The sequence below is a fragment of the Aegilops tauschii genome, chromosome 6 (genome assembly GCF_002575655.3).
Source record: "Aegilops tauschii subsp. strangulata cultivar AL8/78 chromosome 6, Aet v6.0, whole genome shotgun sequence".
NCBI lineage: Eukaryota > Viridiplantae > Streptophyta > Magnoliopsida > Poales > Poaceae > Aegilops > Aegilops tauschii.
In genome coordinates, this window is record NC_053040.3 from 451,134,749 (window position 1) to 451,153,496 (window position 18,748).

The window sequence follows — 18,748 nt, forward strand, 5'->3', positions numbered from 1 at the left end:
CCTCGCGGTCGTCCACCGCCCTGGTGCTCTCGCCGCGGCGTGGTCAACGTGGTCAAGGAATGGCTTCCATCGGACGAGGACTGTACGTGGAGAGGCTGACAGCTGGGTCCACGGCCGTAGCAAGGAAGTGCCTCCTTATTACGCGCAAAATAGTTATTCCTCCACCTAACAGCGGGGACCCACCGGACGGGCCACCGTATTTTGCGAAAAAAATGTTTCCCCCTGATTGCTGGGACCCACCAGCTACATCTTCGCACGCAAGGAAGTGCGTCCGGAAAAAAACGATTCGCCCCCCTGACTGCTGGGACCCACCAACTACATCTTCGCACGCAAGGAAGTCCGTCCAAAAAAACGATCTACCCCCTGACTGCTGGGACCCACCAGCTACATGTTCGCACGCAAGGAAGTGCGTCCGGGCAAAAAAACGATTCCCCCCTGACTGCTTGGACCCAGCAGCTACACCTTCGCACGCAAGGAAGAGTGTCCGGAAAAAAAAATGATTCGCCCCCCTGACTGCTTGGACCCACCAGCTACATCTTCGCAGGCAAGGAAGTGCCTGACAGTCGGGACCCACCTGGTCGAAGCGTATGTAGCGTTGTCATTCTGGTCGCGGACGTGTACGTACATATATATTGGTCGATATAGAGGCACGCACGTGTCATAGTAGAGGCGCGCACGTGTCATTGTAGAGGCGCGCACGTAGCATGTACACGTACGTACAGCGGCTAGGGTGCAAGAAAGAAAATATGGCTACGTACGTACATACGGGCAGAGTCTCAAACGCCTACTCGCGCATACGTACGGCCAGGGCTCGTGTACATGGCTGGGTCGGAATGGAGAAACAACGTCGTCGTCGTGTTCATGGGGAGGCAACGGAATGGGTCGTGTTCATGGGGAGGCAACGGAATGCGTCGTGTTCATGGGGAGGCAACGGAATGCGTCATGTTCATCGGGAGGCAACGGGACGCATGGGAGCCAACCGGCTGGGTCGGAACGGAATGCGTGGTCGTGTTCATCGGGAGGGCTTGGACGGAACAGGCGATGGAAACGAGGCCTGGCGTACCGCACAACGGAGGAAACAGACCTCCTACGTTCGTACCGCAAAACGGAGGAAACGGACCTCTTACGGTCGAAACAGGGGTCCTGTTGATCGGGAGGGGTGTGGCATACCGCAAAACGGACCTCCTACGGTCGAAACGGGGTTCCTGTTCATCGGGAGGGGTGTGGCATACCACAAAACGGATAAAATGGACCTCCTACGGTCGAAACGGGGGTCCTGTTGATCGGGAGGGGTGTGGCGTACCGCAAAACGGACGAAACGGACCTCCTACGGTCGAAACGGGGGTCTTGTTCATCGGGAGGGGTGTGGCGTACCGCAAAACGGGACTCCACGGGATACTGTTCATCTCCACCGTCGACCTCCTCCAGCCTCCACGGGCTACCGTCGACCTCCTCCAGCCTCCACGGGCTCCTGTTCATCCAGCCTCCACCGCGCGCTACTCCACCGGCTACTGTTCAACCACCCCTCCACCGTCTACTGTTCATCCAGCCCTCCACACCACGGGGTCCTGTTCAACCACCCCTCCATGGGCACCCATCCACTGTCTACTGTTCATCCAGCCCTCCACACCACGGGGTCCTGTTCATCCAGAGGCAACACCAGCGCTCACTGTTCATCCACCCCCCCCCCCCCCCGCAACGCTCACTGTTCATCCAATCGATCGGCTTCAGTTAGCAGCAGTAGCGAAGGAATCGCTTGATCGGGTTTAGTTAACAGCCATCGATCGATCGTTCGGGTTCAGTAACGCGTAGCCTGCAGTGCAATCGCTCGGGTTCAGTTAGAGCCCAACGCCTCGCTCGCGTTCAGTTAGAGCCAACACCTCGCACACACGCGCGTACGTGTACGAGAGAAACGCGCATCGCTCGGCCCCCGACCTCCCACCGTAACCGGGAACTCCCCAAAATTTTCCTCCCCCTCGCTTCTACCACGATTTTTTCCGTCATGGACGGCCCAAAGAATGTCATGCAGCTGCGTCTCCGGCTCGCCCAGGACGAAAAGCCCATTTTCTGTCATGATTTTTTGTCATAGAAGTAGGAGCCCACCACATCTATGATGATACCGGGTTTTGTCACAATTATCGTCATAGAAGTGTCATATGTATGACAGAAAAACATTTTGTTCGGCCCAAAATGTCACGGATGTGTCTTTTTTTTGTAGTGCGAGTTGTAATTCTTGAGTTGTAAGTAAATAAAAGTGTGATGGTCATCATTATTAGAGCATTGTCCCATGTGAGGAAAGGATGATGGAGACTATGATTCCCCACAAGTCGGGATGAGATTCCGAACAAAAAAGAGAGAAAAAAAGAGGCCAAAAAAAGAGAAGGCCAAAAAAATGAGAGAAAAAGAGAGAAGGGGCAATGCTACTATCCTTTTACCACACTTGTGCTTCAAAGTAGGACCATGATCTTCATGATAGAGAATCTCCTATGTTGTCACTTCCATATACTAGTGGGAATCTTTCATTATAGAACTTGACTTGTATATTCCAATGACGGGCTTCCTTAAAATGCCCTAGGTCTTCATGAGCAAGCGAGTTGGATGCACACCCACTTAGTTTCTTTTTGAGCTTTCATACACTTATAGCTCTAGTGCATCCATTGCATGGCAATCCCTACTCACTCACATTGATATCTATTGATGGGCATCTCCATAGCCCGTCGATATGCCTAGTTGATGTGAGACTATCTTCTCCCTTTTTTTCTTCTCCACAACCACCATTCCATTCCACCTATAGTGCTATGTCCATGGCTCACGCTCATGTATTGCATGAAGATTGAAGAAGTTTGAGAACATCAAAAGTATGAAACAATTGCTTGGCTTGCCATCGGGGTTGTGCATGATTAAATATTTTGTGTGATGAAGATAGAGCATAGCCAGACTATATGATTTTGTAGGGATAGCTTCCTTTGGCCATGTTATTTTGAGAAGACATCATTGCTTTGTTAGTATCCTTGAAGTATTATTGTTTTCATGTCAATATTAAAATTTTGTTTTGAATCTTATGGATCTGAATATTCTTGCCACAATAAATAAGATTACATTGATAAATATGTTAGGTAGCATTCCACATCAAAAATTCTGTTTTTATCATTTACCTACATTGGGGATGCTTGATATGTCTCCAACGTATCTATAATTTTTTATTGTTCCATGCTATTATATTATCCATCTTGGATGTTTTATATGCATTTATATGTTGTTTTATATGATTTTTGGGACTAACCTATTAACCTAGAGCCTAGTGCCAGTTTTTGTTTTTCCTTGTTTTTGATTTTTATAGAAAAGGAATACCAAACGGAGTCCAATTGACGTGCCAATTTTTGATGATTTTTTATGGACCAAAAGAAGCCCCTAGAGTAAAAGACTTGGGACAGAAGAGTCCCGAGCTATCCACGAGGGTGGAGGGCGCGCCCCCTATCTCATGGATGACTCGGAGACCCCCCCTGACATGAGACCGACGCCAAAAATTCCTATAAATACATAAACCCCCTAGAAAGAAACCTAGATCGGGAGTTCCGCCGCCGCAAGCCTCTGTAGCCACCAAAAACCAATCGGGACCCTGTTCCAGTACCCCGCCGGAGGGGGGAATCATCACCGGTGGCCATCTTCATCATCCCGACGCTCTCCATGAAGAGGAGGGAGTAGTTCACCCTCGGGGCTGAGGGTATGTACCCGTAGCGATGTGTTTGATCTCTTTCTCTCTCTCTCTCTCTCTCTCGTGTTTTTGATTTGGCACGATCTAGATGTACCGCGAGCTTTGCTATTATAGTTGGATCTTATGATGTTTCTCCCCCTCTACCTTGTTGTATGTCTTTCGTGGGATACCCGTGGTGACAATGGGGTATTCTATTGATTCACTTGATGTATGTTTTGGTGATAAACTTGCGGGTTCCGTGACCTTGGGAATATATGCATAGGGGTTGGCACACGTTTTCATCTTGACTCTCTGGTAGAAACTTTTGGGCACTCTATGAAGTTCTTTGTGTTGGTCGAATCGATGAATCTGAGATCGTGTGATGCATATCGTGTAATCAAACCCGCGTATGCTTGAGGTGACATTAGGGTTTTGGTTGATGTGTGTCTTAAGGTGCTATTTTACTACAAACTCTAGGGCTGTTTGTGACACTTATAGGAATAGCCCAATGGTTTGATCGGAAAGAATAACTTTGAGGTGGTTTCGTATCCTACAATAATCTCTTTGTTTGTTCTCCGCTATTAGTGACTTTGGACTTTGGAGTGACTCTTTGTTGCATGTTGAGGGATAGTTATATGATCCAATTATGTTATCATTGTTGAGAGAACTTACACTAGTGAAAGCATGAACCCTAAGCCCTGTTTCCTAGCATTGCAATACCGTTTACGCTCACTTTTACCACTTGCTACCTTGCAGTTTTTATATTTTTATATTACAAAAACCTATATCTAGCATCCATATTGCACTTTTATCACCATTTCTTCGCCGAATTAGTGCACCTATACAATTTACCATTGTATTGGGTGTGTTGGGGACACAAGAGACTCTTTGTTATTTGGTTGCAGGGTTGTTTGAGAGAGACCATCTTCATTCTACACCTCCCACAGATTGATAAACCTTAGGTCATCCACTTGAGGGAAATTTGCTACTGTCCTACAAACCTCTGCACTTGGAGGCCCAACAACGTCTATAAGAAGAAGGTTGTGTAGTAAACATCAGTCCTCAAGAACAAAAGTAACTACTCACAAAGCATATTCATGCATGTTCAAGATCAGAGGGGTATTAAATAGCATAATAGATATGAACATATAATTTTCTGCCAAATAAACCAACTAGCATCAACTACAAGATGTAATCAACACTACTAGCAACCCACAGACACCAATCTGGGATTTTGATACAAAGATTGAATACAAGAGATGAACTAGGGTTTGAGATGAGATGGTGCTAGTGAAGATGTTGATGAAGATTGGCCCTCCCATGATGAGAGGGTCGTTGGTGATGACGATAGCTTCGATTTCCCCCTCACGAAGGGAAGTATCCCCGGCGAAATCGCTCCGCCGGAGAGCAAAAGTGCTCCTGCCTAGGTTCCGTCTCGAGACGGCGACGATCCATCCCGAAAGTCCTCCGTTTATTTTTTTCTAAGTCAAATGACAATATATACCAGAAGATGGTCGCTAGAAGTGGGCCAGGGGGCCACTGCCCACCACGGCATGCTTGGGGGGTGGATGCGCCCTAGTGCGTAGTGGGCACCTGGGTGGCCACCTCTACTATCTCTTTTCTCCAGTATTTTTTATATATTTCAAAATAAATCTCTGTAAATTTCAGCTCATTTGGAGATGTGTAGAGTAGGTATCTCTGACGTAGCTTTTTCAGGTCCAGAATTCCAGCTGTCGGTATTCTCCCTCTTTGTGTAAACCTTGTATATTATGAGAGAGAAGGCATTAGAATTACTCCCCAAAGTGTTATATTGAATAAAAACACTATAAATAACACTAAGGAAAACATGATACAAAATGGACGTATCAACTCCCCCAAGCTTAGACCTCACTTGTCCTCAAGGGAAAGCCGATATTGAAAATCATGTCCACATGTTTAGAGAGAGAGAGAGGTGTCAATAAAAACAAAATACAGACATAGTAGCTGTAACGACCTGAGACCGACGCTCTAGCGCCTTCCATGTTTGTCGTTGTCGCCGTGTATTTTATTTGTTTGCTGCATTTATCATCGCATCATTCGCATTGCATCGGCACTCCCTTGTCGTCATTCTTTTAAAAGCTTGTATCCGTTTGTAGTGCCGCTTCTCCTCGTTATCTTTGTTGTTCGTTCCGAGACCAACCGGGTTTTGCTTCCCTTGTGTCTGACCACCTAACCTTTCTGCATAATGCATAGACCCCATCACGCGCGCCCGAAAACTTCCTCGAACCCGATCAGCCAGTCATAACCAATGGCTCCGGATCATCCCTGAACATCCCTCAAATATCTTCGGTTTCTTCTTTGGACTCCCCTTGTAACGATCCGACATCGACGCTCCGGATGCCTTCCAGTTATTTTGTTGTTGTCATGTGTTTCATTTGTTTGTTACATTTCATCATGGCATCATACGCATTGCATCCACATGTTTTCATAAAACTTGCATCCGCTCGTAGTTGTCGCTTCTCTCTTTGTCTCCGTTGACCTTCTGTTAGGCCCCTTGTCTTTTCGACCTCACTCAGACCCCCTCGCGCACATCCAAAACCTTACCCAAACCCGATGAGGGAGTCCTGGATTAGGGGGTATCCGGACAACCGGACTATATCCTTTGGCCGGACTATTGGACTATGAAGATAAAAGATTGAAGACTTCGTCTCGTGTCCGGATGGGACTCTCCTTGGCGTGGAAGGCAAGCTTGGCAATACGGATATGTAGATCTCCTCCCATTGTAACCGACTCTGTGTAACCCTAGCCCCCTCCGGTGTCTATATAAACCGGAGGGTTTAGTCCGTAGGACAACAACAATCATACCATAGGCTAGCTTCTAGGGTTTAGCCTCTACGATCTCGTGGTAGATCAACTCTTGTAATACTCATACCATCAAGATCAATCAAGCAGGAAGTAGGGTATTACCTCCATAGAGAGGGCCCGAACCTGGGTAAACATCGTGTCCCTTGCCTCCTGTTACCATCCGCCTTAGACGTGCAGTTCGGGACCCCCTACCCGAGATCCGCCGGTTTTGACACTGACATTGGTGCTTTCATTGAGAGTTCCACTGTGTCGTCACCATAAGGCCTAATGGCTCCTTCAATCATCGGTAGCGATGCGGTCCAGGGTGAGGTTTTCCTCCCCGGATAGATCTTCGTATTCGGCGGCTTCGCACTGTGGGCCAACTCGCTTGGCCATCTGGAGCAGATCGAAAGCTACCCCCCTGGCCACCAGGTCAGGTTCGGAAACTTGAACTACACGGCCGACATCTGCGGGGACTTGATCTTCGACGGGTTCGAGCCCATGCCAGGTGCGCCGCACGATCACGACGAGCACGATTTAGCTCTGCCGTCGGACGGCGTTCAGGAGATCGCACCAGCAACCGCTCCGGCCTTGAATCCGGAACAGATTGCGCCATCCGAGGACGGGCGGATAGACCCCGCCATGGAGGCCGCACTCTCAGCGGCAATAGAGCCGGATACTAACCATACCCCTCACGAGAGCCGTGATGCCGAACCTATAGACTCGTCTTCGGCCACAGACCTTGAACCGCCCGCGCCCGTGCCTGTCGAATCCGACTGGGCGCCGGTCATGGAGTTCACTGCCGCGGATATCTTTTAGCACTCGCCCTTCGGCGATGTGCTAAACTCGTTAAGGTCTCTCTCTTTGTTAGGAGAATCTTGGACGAACTATGTCCGGCTAGAATGGGATGCGGACGACGAAGAAATTCATGCCCCACCCACCACCCACTTAGTAGCCACTGTCAATGATCTAACCGACATGCTCGACTTCGACTCCGAAGACATCGATGGTATGGACAATGATGAAGGAGACGAACTAGAACCACTGCCCACAAGGCACTGGACCGCCACCTCGTCATATGATATATATATGGTGGACACACCCAAAGAAGGCAATGGCGACAAGGCAGCAAAGGACGACCCCTCCAAGAAGCAACCTAAGCGCCGACGTCAGCGGCGCCGCTCTAAGTCTCGCCACAGCAAAAGCGGTGATACCGGCACAGGAGATAACAGTACTCCGGATAGTGCCGAAGACGATGACAATCCCCTCCAGCAGGATCCAGAGGAGGAGGATGAACAAGCCAACCCTCCGGAGCGAGCGGCAGAGGGAGAGGAGGACAATTACATGCCTCCCTCCGAAGACGAAGTAAGCCTCGACGACGAAGAATTTGTCGTACCTGAGGATCCCGTCAAACAGGAGCGCTTTAAGGGCCAGCTTATAGCCACAAGAAATAGCTTGAAGAAAAAACAACAACAGCTTCGAGCTGATCAGGACTTGCTAGCAGATAGATGGACTGAAGTCCTTGCAGCCGAGGAATACGAACTCGAACGCCCCTCCAAGAGTCACTCAAAGCGCAGGTTGCTACCCCGACTTGAGGAGGAAGCATGGAAACCTACATCACCAGCGTACGATGCGGCTGATCGGCCACCCCATGGCCGAGATAGAGAGGCAGTCCGGCCTGAAAATCAGCCTGCACCCCGCCGCCACTCAAACAAACATACCAGGGCACCGGGAAACACGCGAGACCTGCGAGACGTATTGGAAGACAGGGCAAAACACGCAAGATCAATCTATGGATCACGAGGGCGCGCCCCTACGCGGGACGGTGACCGTCACGCCGGATACAGTAAAAGTAAATCCGGCCGGGCCGAATACAATAGGCAAGACTCATACGAGCTGCGCCACGACATAGCCCAGCACAGAGGCGCCGCACACCCCCTATGCTTCACTGACGAAGTAATGGATCATGAATTCCCAAAGGGTTTTAAACCCGTAAATATCGAATCATACGATGGTACAACAGATCCCGCGGTATGGATCGAGGACTTCCTCCTCCACATCCACATGGCTCGCGGTGACGATCTACATGCCATCAAGTACCTCCCGTTAAAACTTAAAGGACCAGCTCGGCATTGGCTGAATAGCTTGCCAGCAGACTCCGTCGGTTGTTGGGAGGATCTGGAAGACGCATTCCTCGACAACTTCCAGGGCACTTATGTGCGACCACCAGATGTCGATGACCTGAGCCACATAATCCAGTAGCCGGGGGAATCGGCCAGGCAATTCTGGACTCGGTTCTTAACCAAGAAGAATCAAATTGTCGACTGTCCGGATGCAGAGGCCTTAGCGGCATTTAAGCACAACATCCGTGACGAGTGGCTCGCCCGGCACCTCGGCCAGGAAAAGCCGAAATCAATGGCAGCCCTCACGACACTCATGACCCGCTTTTGCGCGGGAGAGGATAGCTGGCTGGCTTGCAGCAACAATATATCAAGGAACCTTTGCACTTCGGATACCAAGGATAGTAACGGCAGGCCACGTCGCAGCAAACATAAGCGCCGCAACAACGGCGATAACGCCGAGGATACGGCAATCAATGTCGGATTCAGAGGCTCTAAGCCCGGTCAGCGGAAGAAGCTATTCAAAAGAAGCACTCCGGGCCCGTCCAGTCTGGACCGCATACTCGATCGCTTGTGCCAAATACATGGCACCCCCGACAAACCAGCCAATCACACCAATAGAGAATGCTGGGTGTTCAAGCAGGCCGGCAAGTTAAACGCCGAAAACAAGGACAAGGGGCTGCACAGCGATGAGGAGGAGGAGCCCCGACCGCCGAACATGGGAGGGCAGAAGAGGTTCCCCTCACAAGTAAAGACGGTGAACATGATATACGAAACTCACATCCCCAAGAGGGAACGGAAGCGTGCACTAAGGGACGTATATGCGATGGAGCCCGTCGCCCCAAAGTTCAACCCATGGTCCTCTTGTCCGATCACCTTTGATCGCAGGGACCACCCCGCTAGTATCCGTCATGGCGGATCTGCCGCATTGGTCTTAGACCCAATCAACGACGGATTTCACCTCACTCGAGTCCTTATGGACGGCGGTAGCAGCCTGAACCTGCTTTATCAGGATACAATGCGCAAAATGGGTATAGAGCCCTCGAGGATCAAACCCACCAAAACGACCTTTAAAGGCGTCATCCCAGGTGTAGAGGCCCATTGTACGGACTCAATCACACTGGAAGTGGTCTTCGGATCTCCGAACAACTTCCGAAGCGAGGAATTAATCTTCGATATCGTCCCGTTCCGCAACGGCTATAGCGCACTGCTCGGGCGCACCGCATTTGCAAGATTCAATGCGGTACCGCATTACGCATACCTCAAGCTCAAGATGCCAGGACCTAAGGGGTCATCACAGTCAATGGAAACACAGAACGCTCACTCCCTACGGAGGAGCACACTGCGGCCCTCGCAGCGGAAGCACAAAGCAGCCTTTTAAGGCAATCCACCAGTTCGGCGATCAAGCCCTCGGACACCGTCAAGCGCGTCCGGAGTAAACTGCAACAGGATCGCCTGGCACATTCAGCGCTCGCCTAGCAATTCAGCCCCCGACCTAGTCTCAGCACAACGGCAAAATCCGTCCCGCGCGTACATAATTACGCACTGAAAATACCATGGGTATCGGCGGGGGCACGATCACGGCACGTCCCACAATGCGGCTCAACCGCACTAGGGGCTTACTACCGTTATCATTCTCTCTCTTTCAGGACTTTACTCTCTGGAAGCCCTATCCGGCAGTACGATAGCCGGACACACGATACAACACCCAAGGAGGCAGGAAGCTACGTCGTATAATCGAATCCCCAGGTGGTCTCTGATAACGAGTGAAATACGTACTTTAAATACCAGTTCGCAGCTTGCCCTTGGACGGGACATGTCAAATAGTCCTGCTTTTTGCTTATCGCACCGCTTGTATCAGTATGCTTCGACGCATTTTTTAAATAAAAAATGCATAGCACTAGTCTATTATTGCATTCTATATTCCTTTATATATATGTTCATCTATGACAAACAGCACCCGTACACTCTGGTACGGCCAATACGCCAGGGGCTTCTGTATACCCCATAATTCGGCGTGAGAAGTCAGAACACTTTCGACAGTGCGGCACCCCGAACTTATAGCATTATATGCATCAGCTCCGAATCATGTCTTGGGTCAATAGTTGGGTTTTCCCGGCTCCCATGTTTTGGTACCTTACGTTCCGCTATATCAGCTAAGGTAGCACTGGGAGAACTACTGCGATTGTGCCCCGGTTCTTCCGGCCGAGCACCTCAGTAGAGAAAGCTAAAACCGACTGTCATGATGAGGCGAGAGCTGGTCGCTGTTCGAGAGGTCTCAAGTCCCTAAAGACTTTCTCCGCTTCGGACGAGGAGTCGGCCTTGTCCGGCTTAGGCGTGTATAGCGCCCCAAATTCGGCTTTCCGAAGACTAGGGGCTTCGCCAAAATTTAAAATTGTAGACTTCTATGGCTAAGTGAGAGCGATAAAGCATTATAGTCCGATTTCCTGGTTCGTTGCGCTGAACACCTCCCTTGAAGGACCCAAAAATGGGAAAAAGAGTGCTCAGATTTATCCCGAACACCCCAGCACTAGTTGCATGGGGGCAGAAGCCGATGACTAGCAACTCTCAGAATTTATAAACGGCCGCACAGAAGGTAATATTTTAAATACAAAAAGCGTTGCATAACGAACATGAACTAGTTTTCATAAATACAAGGATCACATGAGCAAGTTCATTCAAAGATTACATCTTTGGTACACTCGTCCGCCACGAGACGGGCACCCTTCAGGACACCTTCATAATACATTTCGGGGTGGCGATGCTCCTTGCCCTGTGGCAGCCCCTCCTTCACCAGCTTCTCGGCGTCCATCTTCGCCCACTGCACCTTCGCACCGGCAAAAGCCATGCGTGCACCTTCAATGCAGACGGACCGCTTGATGACTTCCAGCCGTGGGCAGGCATCCACAAGCTGCCTCACCAGGCCGAAGTAGCTGTTGGGAAGGGAATCGCCAGGCCACATCCGGACTATAAGGCCCCTCATGGCCTTTTCGGCCGCCTTGTGGAGCTCGACCAGTTGCTTCAGCTGGTCGCTCACGGGCATCGGGTGTTCGGTCCCAATATACTGAGACCAAAACAACTTTTCCGTCGAGCTTCCCTCCTCGGCCCGGTAGAATTCCGTGGCATCAGTCACACTGCGGGGCAAATCTGCGAACGCTCCTGGAGAGCTCCGAACTCGGGTAAGTAAAAGGAAATTTTCTTTCGCATGCCTACTTTGCATAATGAATGCCTTACCAGCCGCTATCTTCTTCACCGCCTCAATTTCCTGGAGGGCCTTTTTGGCCTCGGCCTTGGCATTTTTTGCGCTTTCGAGGGCCTTGGCAAGCTCGGACTCTCACGTCTTCGAGTCAAGCTCCAAGGACTCGTGCTTCTTCACGAGCGCCTGGAGCTCTTGCTGCACTTCGCCTACTCGCGCTTCGTGTCTTTCTCACTCGATGTGCTCCTTTGCCGCTTTCTTTCGGCCTCAGACAGCGCCTGCTTCAGGGTCGCCACTTCGGTCGTGGACACTGGTACATCCATGATGGTCCTATTATCTTGCAACCAATACTTTTTTTATATAGAGACAAGGTATTGCTTACCTTTGTTCGCCTCAAGCTGCTTTTGGGTAAGGCCGAGTTCTTCCTCGGACCGCTCGAGGTTCTGCTTCAGTGCGGCAATCTCCGCCGTATGTGCGGCAGCGGCCAACCGGGAAGCCTGCATACGCATATAGGCATATTTGGATTAAACTCCTGCAGTTATTATTTGATCCTCTATTCGGCTTTTTCTTCGCGAAACGCAAAACAGAGCATCAGGGGCTACTATCTATGTGGTAACATTTTCTTATAATTACTTACCTCAAAGCCTGTTAGGAGGCTGGCACAAGCTTCGGTTAGTCCGCCTTTGGCAGACCGAACCTTCTCAATCACCGCACTCATAATAGTGCGGTGCTCTTCGTCGATGGAAGCGCCTCGAAGCGTTTCCAACAAATTGTCCGGCGCCTCTGGATGGACAGAGGCCACCGGGACGGGCGGCTTGTCTCCCTTAACAGTGAGTTGCCTGCCGGAAACCGGAACCACTGAAGGCTCCGACGCGGTGTCCGACCGACGGCCGGACTTGGAGCCTGTGGGAGTCTTGCTCCCTTTGCGCCCAGGGCCCGGAAGGTCGCCTTTAGGCGCCTCTAGGACCACCTCCCCTCGGCTCGGTGCCCTCGCAGACAACACTTCGGCGTTGTCCGTAGGGCGGGGGGTAGAAGCGTTCGGAAGCGAATCACTCTTCACATCCGACGAGCCCAAAGAATCACCCGACGAAGATACGTCGATACGGCTCTGGGCGGACTGCATAATCGTGTTCGACATGAGTAGAAGCAGATCGATAAAGCAGACTAATAATCGCTATGATATCCGGATACTTACAACTTCGCCAGGGGCTTGTCCCTGAGCAGCCACTCGTCACCGCTGTCGGCGGCCGTCGTGGAGCAGTCCAGAAGAAGAGTTCTTCCCTCCTTGGACTCTTCGGCCTCCCCGGTTGGGGCGGCCTTCCTTTTTCTGTCTCCCCCGACTGGAGGGGGAGAACCTTCATCTTCCTCCTCCTCGTCTTCACGAGAGGAGTGCGTCTCAGAGTTATCGGATGATGAGTCCGATATCACCTGACGGCAGGAGCTCTTTCGAGTCCTCGCGACCTTCTTCTTGGCCTTCTTCGCCGGCATCTCATAAGGCGCCGGAGTCAACATCTCCGTCAGGAGAGCGTCCGCTGGATCTTCGGGCAAAGGAGCTGGGCAGTCGATCTGCTCTGCTGTCCCCACCCAGTCCTGTCAAAGGCATGGGGAAGCTGAGATACCGCACATGATTAAACCGAGGAAAACAGAAAGCCTGTAAGGGATAAAGGGCTTACCGGTTTCGCGAGGCGCTTCATGCTGAGTCCACGATCCTCGGTTAGGGAAGGGGGGACCTCGGCGCCCTTGAACAGCACCTTCCATACATCCTTGTGCGTCGTGTCAAAGAGCTCGCGCAGCGTCTGATGCCGGGCCGGGTCGAACTCCCATAGATGGAACGCCCGTTGTTGACACGGGAGGATCCGGCGGAAGAGCATGACCTGGACCACGTTGACGAGCTTGATTTTCCTGTTCATCATGTTCCTGATGCAGGTCTGGAGTCCGGTCAGCTCTACCGGGTTACCGCAGGGGAGGCCCTTCTCTTTCCAAGAGGTGAGCCGCATAGGGATCCCGGATCGGAACTCGGGGGCCGCAGCCCATTTGGGATCGCGTGGCTCGGTGATGTAGAACCACCCCGATTGCCACCCCTTTATGGTCTACACATAGGATCCCTCGAGCCATGTGATATTGGGCATTTTGCCCACCATGGCGCCTCCGCATTCCGCTTGCCGGCCGCTTACAACCTTCGGCTTGACATTGAAGGTCTTCAGCCACAGGCCGAAGTGGGGCCGGATGCAGAGGAAGGCCTCGCACACGACAGTAAACACCGAGATGTTGAGGATGAAGTTGGGGGCCAGATCACGAAAGTCCAGCCCATAGTAAAACATGAGGCCGCGGACAAATGGGTGAAGAGGAAATCCCAGTCCGCGGACGAAGTGGGTGAGGAAAACTACCCTCTCATAGGGCTCTGGAGTAGGGACGATCTGCCCCGCATTGGGCAGCCGGTGCGCGATATCCGCGTTCAAGTCTCCGCCCCCCCCCCCCCCCCCGCAGCTTTTTTACGTCCTTCTCCATGATGGAGGATTTCATCCACTTTCCTCCCGCTCCGGACATGGTTGGGGCGGTCTGAGGAGAAAGGTGCGAACTTGGGCGTTGGAGCTCGAGTACGCAAGAATGGATAGGCGAAGAGGAAGAAGGCGTGGGTTAGAAAAGGTGAACCCTTATCCCTTTATAAGGGCGGATGAAACTATACGCCTCCATGCACTACTACAAAAATAGCTATAGCCAATATGGACACTAATGGCGCACTGCACATGTGGTGCGCCGTTACTAAATACTAATGGCGCACCATGTGTTGGTGCGCCATTAGTGTGAAAATACTAATGGCGCACCACATCCACGGTGCGCCATTAGTAAAAAAAAATTTCTTAATTTTTCAAAACAACTAATGGCGCACCGTGGGATGGTGCGCCATTAGTAGTTCAACTAGTAATGGCGCACCATCCCACGGTGCGCCATTAGTAATTATGTTTCAAATTTTATTTTTCAAATTTTTTTTATTTTTATTTTTTAAACTACAAATGACGCACCGTGGGACGGTGCGCCATTACTAGATCAACTACTAATGGCGCACCACTCCCACGGTGCGCCATTACTAGTTGAACTACTAATGGCGCACCACTCACAGGTGCGCCATTAGTAATTTTGTTACAAATTTTGTTTCAATTTTTTTTTAAAAAACTACTAATGGCGCACGGTTGGGGTGGTGCGCCATTACTAGTTGAACTACTAATGGCGCACCACCCCCACGGTGCGCCATTAGTAACGCCCATTCCACCGAATGCACCCCCCCCCCCCCGTGGACCGCCTTTTCAGTTTAAAAATAAAATAAAATAAAATGATGGAAATGTCAAAAAAATAAAATAAAATAAGTTTCCCATGTGATATGTGGTCTAGTTGTTCGGAAAATTAACAAATATGAATTTCGACTTTATTTGCAAAATCTCTCTGGAATTTCTTAAAATGGGCATAACTTTTGCATACGAACTCGGATGAAAAAGTTTTTTATATGAAAAATCATCTACTCGAAAAGTTACATCCGAAAAGATACGGGGCTTTCAAGATCTAGATGCAAAAAAATTCAAAAATTTTCAAACTTACTAGTGGCGCACCGGTTGCTAGGTGCGCCACTAGTAACAGAAAAAATATTGGTTTTGAATTTTTTTTGGATTTTTTTTTCAAAAAATGATTCGTAATATGACAGGGAAGTTTGAAATATTTTTCAAAATTTCATCATACTCATTTATATGAACAAAGTCCTAGACATCAACAAGGTTTAATAGGATTGATATGATAGATATATCAACAAGTTGTTGTTAAGTGAGGTGGTGCTGGGGTTGGATAGAACCGCGAAGTTAAGCGTGCTCGGGCTGGAGTTGTGTGAGGATGGGTGACCTTCCGGGAAGTTTGACCACTTAGTGTGATTTGACTTGAAATTAAGCATATTGACCTGAGATTAAGCCATAGTGACCCAAGATTAAGAAAAAATTTGGGAAAAAAAATTAGAAATTTTTTTTTTTGAAAAAAAATTGTTACTAATGGCGCACTTCTATGTGGTGTGCCATTACTAAGTCAGATAGTAATGGCGCACCGTGGCATATACTAATGGCGCACCACTGGTGCGCCATTAGTATACCAGATACTAATGGCGCACCAGCGGTGCGCCATTCGTAAAAATTACTAGTGGCGTGATGCTAGTGGCGCACCAGTAGTGCGCCATTAGTAGGCAAAACTGGTGCGCCACTAGTAGGCCTTTTTCTAGTAGTGCCACTAAGCCTGGTTAACTCGCCTATTCCCCATGCGCCGCGATTGATGGCGCGGTTGGGTTACCCACGCCCGTATTGATGAGAATCCCGTGATAAGGGGACACGATCTCTGCTTCGACAAGACGTGCCAAGGAAACCGCCTCGCGACATGCGCCAAGGCTGGTTGAGAAAAACGGTTCGATAATAACTAGGCCATGGCGTGATGTCATGACATCAAATATGTCAGCAGATCGGAAATATTATTCTCTCCACGGTGGTATGTGGAACTTGTTTTGCAGAGCCGGACACTATCCTTGTGTTCAAAATCTTCTATGGAGTATTCGGAGGAGGAACCCGCCTTGCAATGCCGAAGACAATCTGCGCGCCGGACTCATCGTCATTGAAGCCTGGTTCAGGGGCTACTGAGGGAGTCCTGGATTAGGGGGTATCTGGACAGCCGAACTATATCCTTTGGCCGGACTGTTGGACTATGAAGATACAAGATTGAAGACTTCATCTTGTGTCCGGATGGGACTCTCCTTGGCGTGGAAGGCAAGCTTGGCGATGCGGATATGTAGATCTCCTCCCATTGTAACCGACTCTGTGTAACCCTAGCCCCCTCCGGTGTCTATATAAACCGGAGGGTTTAGTCCGTAGGACAACAACAATCATACCATAGGCTAGCTTCTAGGGTTTAGCCTCTAAGATCTCGTGGTAGATCAACTCTTGTACTACTCATATCATCAAGATCAATCAAGCAGGAAGTAGGGTATTACCTCCATAGAGAGGGCCCGAACCTGGGTAAACATCGTGTCCCTTGCCTCCTGTTACCATCCACCTTAGACGCACAGTTCGGGACCCCCTACCTGAGATCCGCCGGTTTTGACACCGACACCCGACCCGCTCAATCATCACCATTGATTCGGATCATCTCCAAACATCCCTAAAATATCTTTAGTTATTTATTGGACTTCCTTAGTCTCTTCTTTCTCGACCGTCCGATCTGGATCGGATGATCCAAACTCCTCTCTTTTTGTTATACTAGGAAAAGAGCCCGTGCGTTGCAACGGGACTAAAACTTCGTTACACTGGTTTCTAAAAAAATACTACTGATTAATTAAGTATGGTAAAAAATATCCTTAACATGAAGCAGAAATGTTCTTTCAAGCCGTCCATCTCCGTAAAAAGTCTAACAAATGCATGCATTGTTCTTTTTTTCTCGGGTGAAAGTGTATGAATTATTCGACTTGCGGGCCATGCTTTGCTAGAGTAAACACCAGAATGAGAGATAACGGCTACATCAATTTAATGTATGTAGTACTCCCTTCATTTTTATTTAGTCCGCGTATTAGTTTTGGTCAAAGTCAATCTTTGTGAACATTGACCAAGTTTATAAACAAAAATATTAACATATACAATAACCAATCAATACTATTAGATATACTATTGAATGTACTTTCACAACATATAGATTTGTTATGGTAAATGTTTATATTGTTTTCATAAACTTGGTCAAACTTTACGAAGTTTGATTTCAGTCAACTCTAATGTGCAGAGTAAATAAAAACGGAGGGAGTATTGTTGAAGTTATTAAGATAACTGTCGTAACTTTTTTTAATCTCAATTGGCTAAAGCAATCCATTTTGCAAGTAGCGCTAAAATTAAGTATGCAATCGTTTCACCTATCTACTTCAAAGAATTATCAAAAGGTAATTCAATATCATTAATTAAATTTTGTGGACGTAGTAAAAAAAACTCCCAATATATATGCAGGTCCTTGTACTATTGAGAATGTGCAACGTGCCCAATGGGAGTAATCCCATTTTAATTATATGCTGGACAACTTTCCTTCCTTATATTTCCCTTGACTCAATTCCTTTCAATCTTTAATTGACCATTTATAGAATTTCCTTCCTTATTATAATTTCCCTGGACTCAATTACTTTCATTCTTCATTTGACCATGTATAGAATGGTGCAGCAACGTGCATGTCTCATGAATTCCTTCCTCTGCTTCCTTATCTCTCTTGTTGAAATCAAATCCTTCTCAGCCTTTGCTTATTCATTTCCAAGATGGGTCCTTGAAAACAGGAAACTGAAAAGCCTATATAAATTAGGAGTATTGGATGTAAATAGGCGAGGTGGGACTATTTAAAATAAATAAATAAAATTTGTGAACAAAACGTTGAGTTAGCTTAGTTGGCTTTGACTCTAGTTATGCGATCTAGAGGTCGTAAGTTCAATACCAGAATCCAATATAATTTTTCTGCCTTGCGCCAGTTATGTGGGCTAGCTTCCTTGGGCCAGATAGGTGGGCCGGCTTTGAGTTCTCACGAACAATCGTGCCTTGGATCTGGGGGCGTGATTTTTTTCCTTTTTCAACAAAATCGGGAGGTTCCCTTCCAACAAACGATCGACATACAAAGCGATCTACAAAACGGGCGAAAATTTAGCGACGGACGTACAAAGCGGACGAAATTTTGGAAGCAAGAATCATTAGCCCTTTTATTAGTAGGGTCTGGCTAGGAATCAGTCGACTGAGACTTCGCGAAGTTTTAGTCGGCTGACGTCAGCGTACATTTTTTTATGGCGCAGCACTTGTTTTCAGCCAGGTTTTGTTACTTTTCCTAGAGGAACTAAGCCAGATTTTGCTCTACGCATCGCTGCTTGTTTCTCCA